We start from the raw sequence: 12428 nt of genomic DNA, 5'->3' as shown, positions 1-12428 counted from the left end.
TCAGCTGCCTGGCCCTGGGGAGCAGCTGGCCTCACGCTGCATGGTGGACGTCTCTTGTTCTTCCATCGGTGGCGGTTGCTACTTCAGGCTCATGGTGGCCAGCGAGAAGCTGGGAAGGCTGGGCTGTGCAGGCCCTGGGGTCCACCCGCCCCTTCTGTCTGCAGTCCCACCCCTGTTCTGCACCTTCCCCCATGGCCCTGCCCCGGTTCCCCCCCACAGTCCTGTCCCAGTCCACCCACCCCCTTGCAGCCCCCCCGCCCACGGCCCCAAGACCAGGAAAGATCTGTCCCGCTGCCAGCTGGGGGTGAGAGCTCTTCCAGTCCCCGGGCCACAGCCGCAGCTGGGATCCGGGCGCTGGGGCTTCCCCCGCCACCTGGCGCTTCTGCCAGGCACCGGGCTTGGGGCGCCCATTTTTCCGGGGGCACCCAATTGGCTGAGGCTGCTGGGCACAGGCCCTGACGACCCATTGGCTAATCTGCCACCGCTGCACTGCGGGTAGGGGTGCAGGCTCCCCTGGCTGAGCTGGCCTGGCAGGGCGGGGCAGGTGAGGGCAGGGGGCTCTGTGTGTGGACGGAGCAGGGTTTGGGTTTAAACATGGGTCAGAGCCATGTCCACAGGGAGAGGGGGCAGCCGGCTGGCCTTGGAACAGGGGAGCGTGGCTCCAAACTCCCTTGCAAAGCCACAGGGTGTGACAAGAGGCTCTGGCCCCAAAGGGAGCCTGGGGCTGAGCCTTGCCCAGAGCTGGGCCAAGGGCATAGCCAGTTAAAGTGTGAACTGCCGGGAGGCTGTGGGGGCCTGGCCCACTGGAAATCCCGGCCCCGGGCCTCCCTTTGTCCTAGTGCCGATGGGCCCAGGGAGCCAGGGCTGGAAGGAATCCGGGACAGGCGCTCACCTTCCGAGATCTGCCCGCTGGTGGAAATGCACTGGCTGGCACGGCCCTCGCACTGCAGGGTCTCCGTGCTGGAACAGCTGCTCCGACCCAGGGCAATGCAGATCGGGCACCGGCCTCCCGTCTAGACGGTGTTCATGATCAGCCCTGCAAGACCCCCAAAGAGAGGGTTGGTGGGGGTTGACGGGCAGGGCTGAGGACAGGTGCCTTCTCTACTTTGTTACCGCTTATTTCTAGCACCGCAATAACTGAGATCAGGGACCCCCTTGTGCCAAGAGCTGCACAGACTCCCCAGAGCAGGGGCCCTGATTGCACTGGGCACTGCATAGATCCCCCCAGCCTGCTACTGGGGGCCCCCCATTGTGCCAGGCACTGCACGCCTCCCTCCCCTGAGATCAGGGTCCCCCCTATGGCACCAGGTGCTACACGGGACCCCACCCTTCTTCAGAAAAGAACCTTTTCCAAACCAGTTTGACACTCAGTCAGTGCCTATGCCACTGGGAACGAGCAGGGAGTGATGCAGAGAGGTACAGACAGGAGAGAACTGGGTATTGCAGCTGTTCGTAGAGCAGGTCCGGGATTGAATCTTCACAAAGAAGAGGGAGATGTTCCTGGGCGTGGCAGAGGATACACAGGAGAAGGAATAGCCTGCATTTCCCTTCGCTTCTGGTTAGAAATGTAACCCTTCTGCCCGTCAGAGTTGGCAGCAACAAGGGCCGGGTTCAATATCTAGGGGATCCATTCCAACAACACAATGCAAACCGGCTCGAGCCCCCACCCAGTGACCTGGGACAAATATATACCACTCCTGCTGAGCGCCTCCAAGAGGCAATATTCCCCTCTCGCAAGAACATAGTCTGAGTGTAGCAAAAGCCTTTTAATAAGAGAGAGAAACAATGTGGCATTATGTTGGGGAAACACCACCAACAGGATTCATAACACAACCCATGAGGAAAAAAAACCCACCCCAAGCAAATTGGGGCATGCCCCTTTCCCGTTGGTTCTTGAGTCCAGCAACCCCAAATCACCCAAAGTCCCAAAAGTCCAAGGACCCAAAAGTCTCTGTCCCTGGTCAGGGCAGCCCCAGAGTTCGAAAGTTTATCTGCGGAGCCTTACCCCCCAGCCTGGGTGGAGATGGGACAGGGGTAAGAGGCACCTTACAGGATCTGAAGCTGACCGCCCCACAGCTCCATAGGCCTTCGCTCCGCTCCGCCAGCCGCCCCACGAACTCCTTCGCTCAGCTCCGCTCCGCTCCGCGGCCCACAAGCAGCTCCCGCCGTCCCAGGAACTGCTCCACCAGCCGGTCCACAAGGCACTCCAGCCATCCCGCAAACTGCTCCACGATAGAACTTCAGGCTCCGCCACTACTTAACACAACGCTCAGTGATTTCAGCTCTTCGTCAGTTCAGCTCTTCGGTGAATTCAGCTCGTAGTAGGGGAGCCTCAGGGCTGGTGCACCATTAGCCCCAAGTGAGCTCAGCAGCCTGTAACTAGACTTCTAATGAAATCAAAATTAGCCCTGATATTCCACAGTGGAGAGAGAGAAGAAAGCGCAATTAGCATGTAAGGCCCTCACCAAGGGGCTCATACACCAAGGATTAATACTTGTCCCCAACCTCTCTCCATTCACAAAGTTTTGGAACCCATGACCCTTGCCTAGCGAGTGCCACTCAGTTGATGGTGAGTCCCTCCATCATAACAAAAGGCCAAGTAGAGTTCCAAGCACAGTTCCCATAATCAGGATAATAACAATTTATTCTTCCTGCCCCAATAACAGAGACACTGGGGATCCCATAGCAGCCAAAGTGACCATTTGGGCAGCTATGGCCTCATTCTAGGCGGGGTGGGTGTGCCTATGCAAATGAGATCGGCCCCTGAAGTTCTTTTCCACAACTTGCCACACCTCACCACCAGATGTCAGGGTGGAGCTCATCCTGACACTGCTTACAGAAGCAAAACAGTTACAAAAATTATTTACAGATGAAACCAGCGCCCCGAGGGCTGGTGATTCCTGGGAGCCACCTCACCCTTTTTTCTGGCGTCCCAGGCCAGAAGGACCCATACCCAGCATCTAGTCTGACCTGCCGCATAGCCCAGGCTGGAGAAGTCCTCCCTCCATTGTGCCCGATCACGTGCGTTTGATGAAAGCATCTTCCAGGAGGACAGCCAGCCTGGCCTGGGGGATGCCGAGGGACGGCGCATCCACCGCATCCCTGGGGAGCTTGTTAACCACCCTCCCCAGCATGTCTTGCTAAATACTTATCTGGCGCCCATCACCATGGCATCTGAACCCCTCGTCATCTTTAATGCATTATCCTCACAGCCACCTTGTGGGATGGGGCAGGGCTCTCAGCCCCATTGAACAGATGGGGGAAACTGAGGCACAGATCCTCAGCAGGACCTAACTCTTTGAATCTCTAGGCCTAAGTGGTGTGTCGCAGGTCACACAGGGTGGCTGGCAGACAGAGGTGTGCTAAGCCCTTGGCGCGTGTCCAAACCACAGCCAGCAAACGGTCGGTGCGGAGACCAATGGTGGAAAGTCAGCGCCACCCACCCTTGACCAGTGCGTTTGCCTCCCAGACACCGAGGCAGGTGCTGTGACCAGCGGGGCAGGGCTGTGGCTGAGCAGGGCAGTTGCTCACAGAATTTCTCCTACACTGGTAACAGGATCTGGTGAGGAGGGAAATAAAGCAGGATTTCCATTTTAATTTCTGGTGCCAGCGTCCCCCTTTTCTCGTCCGGTCCCCGAAGGCCTCGGGTTCGTGGAGGTGGCCTTGGCTGGGTTGATCTCACTCCCGCCGTTAAAGCCAGTGCCTGGGATCGGTGCTGGCAGTGGCAGGGTGCACCGGCCGGTGTCTGCAGCAGTTTGGGGCGCAGAGGGATGCGACAAAGTGGGAATTGAGCTCCTATTTCTATGATGCCATGGAGTGCCTCAGTTTCCCTCTGTGCTTTGCAAGGCTGTGCAGGGCACACCCCTCCATCCATCCCTGACACACCTGTGATGAAGTGGGACTGTTCTTAAGGTTTCCTCTGAATAGTGTGGGGGTGCCTCAGTTTCCCCCATGCAGTTCTTAAGTATCTAGGTGGTGGGGTAAGGGTGTATGATCATTGCAGAGCCCTCGAGGGCAGGTGTGTGCAGGATGTCATGGAGTCCCTGGGCGATGCTTTGGAACTGCTCCCCATAAAGCCAGGCAGGACTTTGGGGAAGTCTCCTCTCTGGGAGCAGCCTGTCTGCAGGACACAAAGCTCCCCCGGCTCCACCTTCCTGGGTCTGACCTCGGAGCATTCAGCCTCCTCTGCCCCTCCCTGCGCTTCCCACAGCGAGTCCGCCCAGGCGGGGTCCTGGGGGGGCCAGAGGGTCCTGCCCCCCAACTCCGCAGTCAGACGGGACTCTCAGCCAGCCAGTAAAACAGAAGGTTTAGGAGACGACAGGAACATGGTCTAACACAGAGCTTGTAGGTGCAGAGAACAGGACCCCTCAGCTGGGTCCATTTTGGGGGGCAGTGAGCCAGACAACCACGTCTGCCCTTCACTCCATGTCCCCAGCCAGCCGCAAACTGAAACTCCCTCCAGCCCCTCCTCCTCTGGGCTTTGTCCCTTTCCCGGGCCAGGAGATCACCTGATTCCTTTGTTCTCCAGCCCTTTAGCTCTCACCTTGCAGGGGGGAAGGGCCCAGGCCATCAGTTGCCAGGAAACAGGGTGTCGGCCATTCTCTGTGTCCAGACCCCTGCACACACCTGCCCTCTAGGGCTCTGCAATGATCATACACCCTTACCCCACCTAGATACTTAAGAACTGCCTAGAGGAAACCGAGGCACCCCCACACTTTTCAGAGGAAACATTAAGGACAGTCCCACTTCGTCACACCATCCATCTCTTCCTCCCTCACCACATGGCCCATCCATCCATCCATCTATCCATCCCCACACTCCCTTCTATCCAATGACCCAACCATCCCCACACACGCTCCTCCATCTCCCCACTTCCCAGAGCGGCTGTCCCACTGAAGTGCCCCCTGTGTCTCAGGGACACACCCGGCACCACGGCTCCCCCGGAAGCCAGAGACGCACCTGCTGTCCCCTGGGCCTCCACCGCAGCCAGGAGAGCGGCGAGCAGGCAGAGGACGTGTGGGGCGGGCATGGCGCATGGGTCTCTGATGCTGCTGGCTCCCCTGCCAGTAGGTTTTATGGACAGAGCAGGGCGTGGTGCCGGGACGTGGAAAATCACCAGACGGGATCCAGGGAACACAGGGAATGAAAATACCTCATGTGGCCGCCCATCATCGGGCACCTCCCAGTCTTCAATGCATCCATCCCCACCATCCCCCAGTGAGGCAAGGCAGCGCTGTGAAGGGGAAAGTTCAAGGATGGGCTCAAACCTGGGGCAGGGCACCAGGGAATGGGGGTGGGGTTATTTGCATGCAGGGGCCGAATTGCTGTGGGGTGGGGAAGTAAAAGGGGAACGGCTGGGTAAACAGAGGCAGGGATGAGTACGTGGCATGGGGCAGTGCGTGAAAGATGCTGCCTTTATGAGGGGTTTTACAGCTAGCGCAATAGTGATGGGGTAAAAGTCCAGGTGTCATACGTGGCTAGTTTTTTATGGTACATCCCTGCCTGGGCCCCTGGCTCCTCGGTTTGAGTCAGAATCACAGTTTCCCTTTTCAAAGAAATAAGAAGGAAATTTCTAGCCTTTGTGGTTGGGAAGAAAAGTGGGAAAATGTGCATGCCTTATGTTTGCCTGAGTCTGCTGAGAGCCTGAGCCCATTGCTGTGGAGGGAGGAGCTGCTCTGTTCATCTCAATGCGGTGCATGGGAGGGATGGGTAGGAGAGGAGTGCATGTGGGGATGGATGGAGAGACAGATGGCAGGGCCCCTGTCTTGCCAGGCACGGCCCAGATACACAGGCCCTGCCCCCAAAGGCTCATGGTGTGAGTTGACCATGGACGGGAGGGGAAACTGAGGCATGGGGGGGAAAGTGATTTCCCCAAGGTCACCCAGCAGAGTCCAGAATAGAATCCAGGAGCCCTGACCTCTGACACTGTGCTCCAAGCCACGAGCCAGCACTGTGGGGGAGGGCTGTGGGGGGAGTGAGGACAAGTGAAGACATCACTTCCCCACCTTTACAGGTTCCTCCAGCTGGCTGGAAAGAGCTTTTGCTGTGATGTGACTCAAGCAACCTCCACTGTCTCTGTGCTCCCACTGAGCAGGGCCGATCATCATCACCATCGTACCCAGTTCCTGGGTTTGTCCTTGGGAGTATGGAGTCCCCTAAATGGACCATCATCAGTGTCTGGTTTCTCCACTGTTGTACCTGAAAGGCTGGTTGTGGGTGTTTCCAATTTCACAACATATTTGAATAACAGCAAAACAGCAAAACTCCATAGCTCTCCCATACAAAGACAGCACACACAATCCAACAGGAGATTAGTGTTCAACAGATCAAGACTTTTAAAATGATCCCTCATAAGGCAGACTGTGTACAAAACACAACATAATCCTATCACCATGGTAAATATAGGGGTGCCGGGGTGTTGCTTTGTGGTGCAGAGTGTCACACCTCCCCGCTTAGTTTACTGCAGAAGTGTTAGTCACTGATTAATGCAGAGGCCTTGGGCCCAAGTTTCTCTTTCAGTCATAGCATACAACTTCCAAGTGTTGCTAAACCTCGTAGCATTACGCACACGAGCTCTTGCAAAGTTCTGTGTCCCATTTAACATTTTGTGGCTCAGTTTAGTGATCTCAGAAGCAAGCCAGTGTGTCTCCTGCTAGAAAACATCTCTTTGTATCTGTGCAGCATTGTTAAGCATTGTGCTTTTCCAACTGCTGTTAACTCAGTGGAGATATTAATGTTTTCTGGAGTGTAGGTATCTTGGCATTTAGCCACCAATGCCATGAGGTGGTGTGCCTCGGTTTCCCCTTCCACACAACAGGCCAGGTTTATTATGGTTTTTCTGCTGTGCCAAGCTTCATGGCTGCTTCCAGGTAGTAGCTGAGAAGTTGTATTTCCACAGGGCCTCTTCACACAGGACGCGTTCTTATTTACCACTCCTAGCATGTCCAAAAGCTTTTCCCCAGAATCATGCCTGTTGCATCTTTTCACAGAATTTACCATCGGTACCAAATTCCTTCTCGTACGGCTTACCATTACCATCTAACGTTTTATCATGAGATTTAACAGTAACACCAAATCTTTTATCACAGGGGGGCCTTTCCAAGCATCCTTCTCATACCATGCCTCCTGTTTAGACAGCCAGGTTTGTTCCATTCCCACTGTGTCTTGCAACTCCTCCCTGAACCTTAGCATGTGTTCAGTGACCGGTTTTTCTTTCCCTTCAGTGTTCCCTTCAGTGTGGGAACTGAGTCCCATCGTGCCTTTGGGGGTTTGGCACTCCAGGGACTGGTGAGGTGAGGACACCGGGTGGCTTTGCGGGTTGGCTGGCCCTCTGTGGAGCTGCTTCTCAGCCCAGGCAAAAAAAATCCACCTGCCCCGTGGGGTTACCCTGTGATCCTTACTCTCAGCACCGGGACCTTCCCTGGCCCCTTCTCCCAGAGGGTTGTGAGCTGGGCTGTCTGGGCTAAGATGAATAAACAGCTGCTGTTCTGTGTCTTCCTCCCCTCCCCTCTGTCAGTAGGATCTGCCTCCTGTCTTAAAGAGACAGAGGGCTTGTCTACACGGGCACTTTACTGAGCTGCAACTTTCTCGCTTGAGCCGTGGAACCCCCCGCGCGCTGCAGGCCAGCGGAGACATTGTCCCCGCGCTGGGAGCCGCGCGCCTCGTGGTAACTGGAGCGCTCGCAGAGCTCTCTGCCGCGGCTACGCAAGCCCCGTTCCAGTGCTACCACGGCAGGGCTTTCGCGTTACCAGTGTAGACCCGCCCAGAGTTCGTTTTCACAAGCCCGTCAAGAACAGTCTCCTGAAAACCTGGGAGCTGGAGTGCGGTACCTTCCGTCACCCCCTCTCTATCCGTAGAGGTCAGGTGTGTGGCCGCTCCCCTCCGGGAGGTCAGTTCCCCAGTTCCCACTGTTCCTTCCCAGTTTCTTCCTCTGGGCCCCCTCTAAGACACCCAGCTCTGTTCTCTCTAAGTGGGATCTATCCCCCGTCCAGCTGTGTAGGGCTCACAGCTAACAGCTTGGGCAGTTGTGTCACTGACAGGTGCTACACCCCTCTCCCTTCCTGAGCTGGTGTGGTCTCCAGCTGCAATGCAGGAGAGGGGCTCAACCACCCCCACCACTGGAAGCAGGCCGCTTCCCCCCAGCAGCAGAGGAATCAATGAGACTCCCTCCCATTCGTTCAGCAGGTCCTGGGACCTTGCCCTTCCCCTCTGGAGTCCCAGCAGAATGCTCCTTCTTAGGGCAGGACGACCCCTAACAGCCTGAGGTACAAGGAAGAAATCATTACCGATGGGCATATCAATGGGGCTATTGTCCACCACTCCCACTGATAATACAGCTTCTATCCCCTCAGTTTCTATATGTTTCTATAAGGATTTTGTAGCCTGCTACTGATACAAGCTCTGCCAGCTGCCCTGGCAGTATGTCACCCTCTCCTACGGTTCTCCTCCCGATCACAGACATTTCTGCACCTGTATCTTCCCACCCAAGGTGTTCCCTGCCATTAACGCTGACAGCCTTTATGTGCTTCCTGCCTGGTTCTGCAGAGGCTGGAGAAGCCACCTTCCGCCCCCTCCCCAGCACCTCCTGCCCCCTGATAGGGAAAAAAACCCAGAAAACGACCCTATAATCATGTAAAGCTACGCTGCTGTCTTTTTTCTATGCTTATCTGTCCTTTCTACTTTGTTTATGGATAGAAAGAATGTGAACTGTGTGTAACCTGCACTCCCTGCTTTTGGGGAGAGAATTCCTTATACAGATAAGCCTCCATGCTCGTACCTACCCCAGAACTTCAAACAGACTGGGTTAACCGGTTCGAACTGGAAGAGATATCACAATGTATGTTGAACCAAGCTATAAAAGCTCATCCCTGTTCTTTGTTCGGGGCTTCACCATTTTCCTCTGAAAAGGAATTGGTGAGCCCTTCAGCTGTCGTATTTGCTAGCAATAAAGTGCCTCACTTTATCAAAGAGCCAAGACTCTGTGTTTTGTTTGGCTAATACAGAAGTCCAGGGAAGGCTACCCTCCTAACCCTAGACGGGAGGGGAACCCTTTTTCCCTAACAATTTGGGGGCTCGTCCGGGATCGCCTCTTCTCCGGACCGGTGGACGGTCGGGACTCTGAATCCTTCTTGCCGGCACCCGGGTTGCTTTAACCCTGAAGGCTTCCCGTCTCGCTTCCACCCGCCGCTTCGGCGAAATAAGGCATCCCGAAGGCACTAGGGTCCGGACCTATTGGTGAACACCGGCCGGTGGGAACTTGGTGAGTTCTGAATTTTTCCTTTGTGATTGTCTAGACAACAGCTGGGGGTCCTGTCTTTGGGAAAAGATGGGGGGGGGGGGTCCAGTAGAACTGTTGATCCTTCTACGCCTCTGGGCTATATGTTAAAACATTATGATAGGGATATCAAGGCCTTACAATCGGATGGCAACAAAGCTTTGTCTAAGTTTATATTTTTGTGTCAAGGTCCCTGGGTGGGAATGACGCAAGACGACCCGGAACCAGGAAATCGCTGGCCGGGGGAAGGAACATTTGAGTTACATAACATTGTTCAATTACGAAAAGTATTGTATGATTTACAACCGCGGCAACTTAAGTATTCTGATGTATGGATCAGGGAGGCCGAACGGCGCAGAAGTGCCAGTGTAACTACTAGTTTACGTGCTGAGGTAGAAAAACTTAAAGCCATGCGGCCCCCACCATACAATCCAGAATCTAGTCATGCTGACCAGAAGCTAAAAACGTCAAGGTCTATTTATCCCCAACTCCCATTGAAAGAAGCGGGGGACCCTATACCATTGGAAGAATGTAGCTGGCTATGGGGTGGGGTACCGCAGCCTGACCCTGATGCACCCACGCCCCCAACCGGGGAAAGGAGCGGTCCCCCTCTCCCACTAGCCACCGATACCCCCACAATTAACGCAGAGCGGGGGGGCGATCTGGAGGCTGGCACCTCTACCCGGGGGTTGACACGTCCTGATCCGCGACACCCCAGTGATGCGACCCCTGCAAAGACCCGGTCTCACGGTTCTCTAGGCACCCCTAAGGCAAAAGTTCTTGGAGCTGCAATAGCCAGTGCAGTCCAAATGCCTATGCGACAACTGCCGAGCGGTAGGGGGGGGACACAGATGGTGTATGTCCCTTTTACCAGCACGGATCTAATGAATTGGTCATCTACTTTTCCCTCATTTCGACAGTGTCCGGAAGAATTTATTAAAAAGTTAAAGGGTATTTTCACAATGTATAAGTGTAATTATGACGATGTGGAAATGATTTTAAATCAAGTGCTAAGCGAGGGTGAGAAGGAAACGGTGTATAAGAAAGCTAGAGAGACGGTGCAAGGCAGGGCGGCTTATCCGCAAGAGAAACCTGAAATGGATTGGGATGTTCCAGAGACCGTTCAAGAGTGGGATAAAATGAGAAAGCGAATCTTAGAAGCATTAGAGGATATGTCTAAGCCTGTGTATGATTGGGGAAAGGTAGATGCATGTGTTCAAAAGCACGATGAGCACCCAGGGGAATTCTTCCACCGCCTTTGTAAGGTTTTGAAAAACCACGGCGGCTTAGATCCAACCTCCCCTGTAGCGAAAACACAAGTGATCGGCCAGTATGTAAAAAATTTATTACCATTCGCTCGGAAGTATGTGTGTAGTCAACCAGCTTATGAAAACAAAACGCTGGAGGAGGTGGTGGGGTTAGCAGCCCATGCCTGGAGGAATAGGAAGGAATTAGACACTAGGAGGTCCGAAAAGCTCCTTAATCTGCAGTTGCAAGGTTTCCAAGACGGCTCTCGGGGACGGGATGCAAGCCGCAGGAGGGGAGGCTTTCGGGGACGAGGCGGAAGAGGAGGCAGCTCTACCCAGGGATGGGGACCACAAGGTCAGAACTTCCAGCCACGGCCCGGGAGGGCAGGGCCAGATGAGTGCCGGCGGTGCCGACAAAAAGGACACTGGGCTGCCCAGTGCCCAAATTACCCCCTCCAGCCAGCTGACCCTCTTATGCAAGCCTACCAGAGGGTACAGGAAAGGGGGGAAGAAAAAGGAAGTACTGATTGAAAGCTAGCCGCCCACAATGCTTCGTCCCCCTCGCCAGGAACCCCCTCCGCTTCTTGGACAGTGCAGTTGGATGCAAACCACCCGGAGCTTCCAGTTGTGGTGGGAGGAAAAACTTATTCAATGTTAATCGACACCGGGGCAGATAGAAGTACTCTACAGGACCCCACCCTTCCTACCACTTCTGCAACCGTAAAAGCTATAGGCATTGGTGGCACCATGTGCACCCTTCCTCTAACTGCGGAGCAAACGGTCCAGCTTGGCCCGTTATCAGAGGATCATAGCTTTTTAATTGCAACTTCCTGTCCTGCAAATTTATTAGGTAGAGATCTGTTATGTAAACTACGAGCAACTATAACTTGCAGCCCGGAGGGGCTATATCTCTCAGTCCCTACTTCGGTCCCTGAAGCTACGGTAATGGCATTGTTAGCCACTACACCCACCGCCCCCTTTGTCCCTGCTGAGTTATCTGATATTCCTGAAGCATTGTGGGCCTCGGCGTCCACTGAAACTGGACTTTTAAAGTCAGCAGAACCGGTGTATATCAATTACCGTACAGATATCCCTCTGCCCCGAAAAATGCAATATCCATTGCCTAAAGAGGCCATAGAGGGCATTCGGCCAGTCCTACAACAGCTTTTAACTCAAGGAATCATTAAGGAGGCTACCAGCCCTTGCAATACACCTATTCTTCCTGTTAAGAAACCCAAGCCTGGCCCCGATGGCAAACCGGTTTACCGTTTCGTGCATGACCTCTGACTGATTAATGCTATTGTGATCCCGAGAGCTCCGGTTGTTCCCAATCCAGCAACTATTTTAACTGCTATTCCCCCAGGGGCTACTTATTTTACTGTGATTGATCTGTCTTCAGCATTTTTCAGCATCCCTGTGCACCCAGACTCACAGTTCCTATTTGCCTTTACCTTTGACGGATGTCAATACGTATGGACCCGCCTCCCTCAGGGCTACAGGGAGAGCCCTACCATCTTCAGGCAGTATTTAAAGCGAGATCTGGACTCTATTTCGTTGACTATGGGTTCTACTTTGATTCAATACGTTGATGATCTGTTATTGTGCTCTACAGCCAAGGCTGCCTGTGTACAGGACACTCGAATCCTTCTTTTTGCATTGGCCGAAAAAGGTCACAAGGTGGCACTCTCCAAGCTACAGTTTGCCCAACCCGAGGTGGAATATTTGGGGCATCGTATTTCATATGCTTCTACTGCACTTACTCAGGACAGGATTGAAAGCGTTCTGAGTATGCCAAGGCCTACCACTAAAAAGCAACTCCGCCAGTTACTGGGAGCAAGTGGCTATTGTAGAGCCTGGATTCCGGCTTATGCGGAGTTAGTGCACCCCCTCACCGATTTGCTGCTGGA

Source organism: Lepidochelys kempii, chromosome 24 (assembly GCF_965140265.1).
Source record: "Lepidochelys kempii isolate rLepKem1 chromosome 24, rLepKem1.hap2, whole genome shotgun sequence".
Lineage (NCBI taxonomy): Eukaryota > Metazoa > Chordata > Testudines > Cheloniidae > Lepidochelys > Lepidochelys kempii.
The sequence above is the reverse complement of the archived record's forward strand: the minus strand, read 5'-3'. Positions refer to the sequence as shown.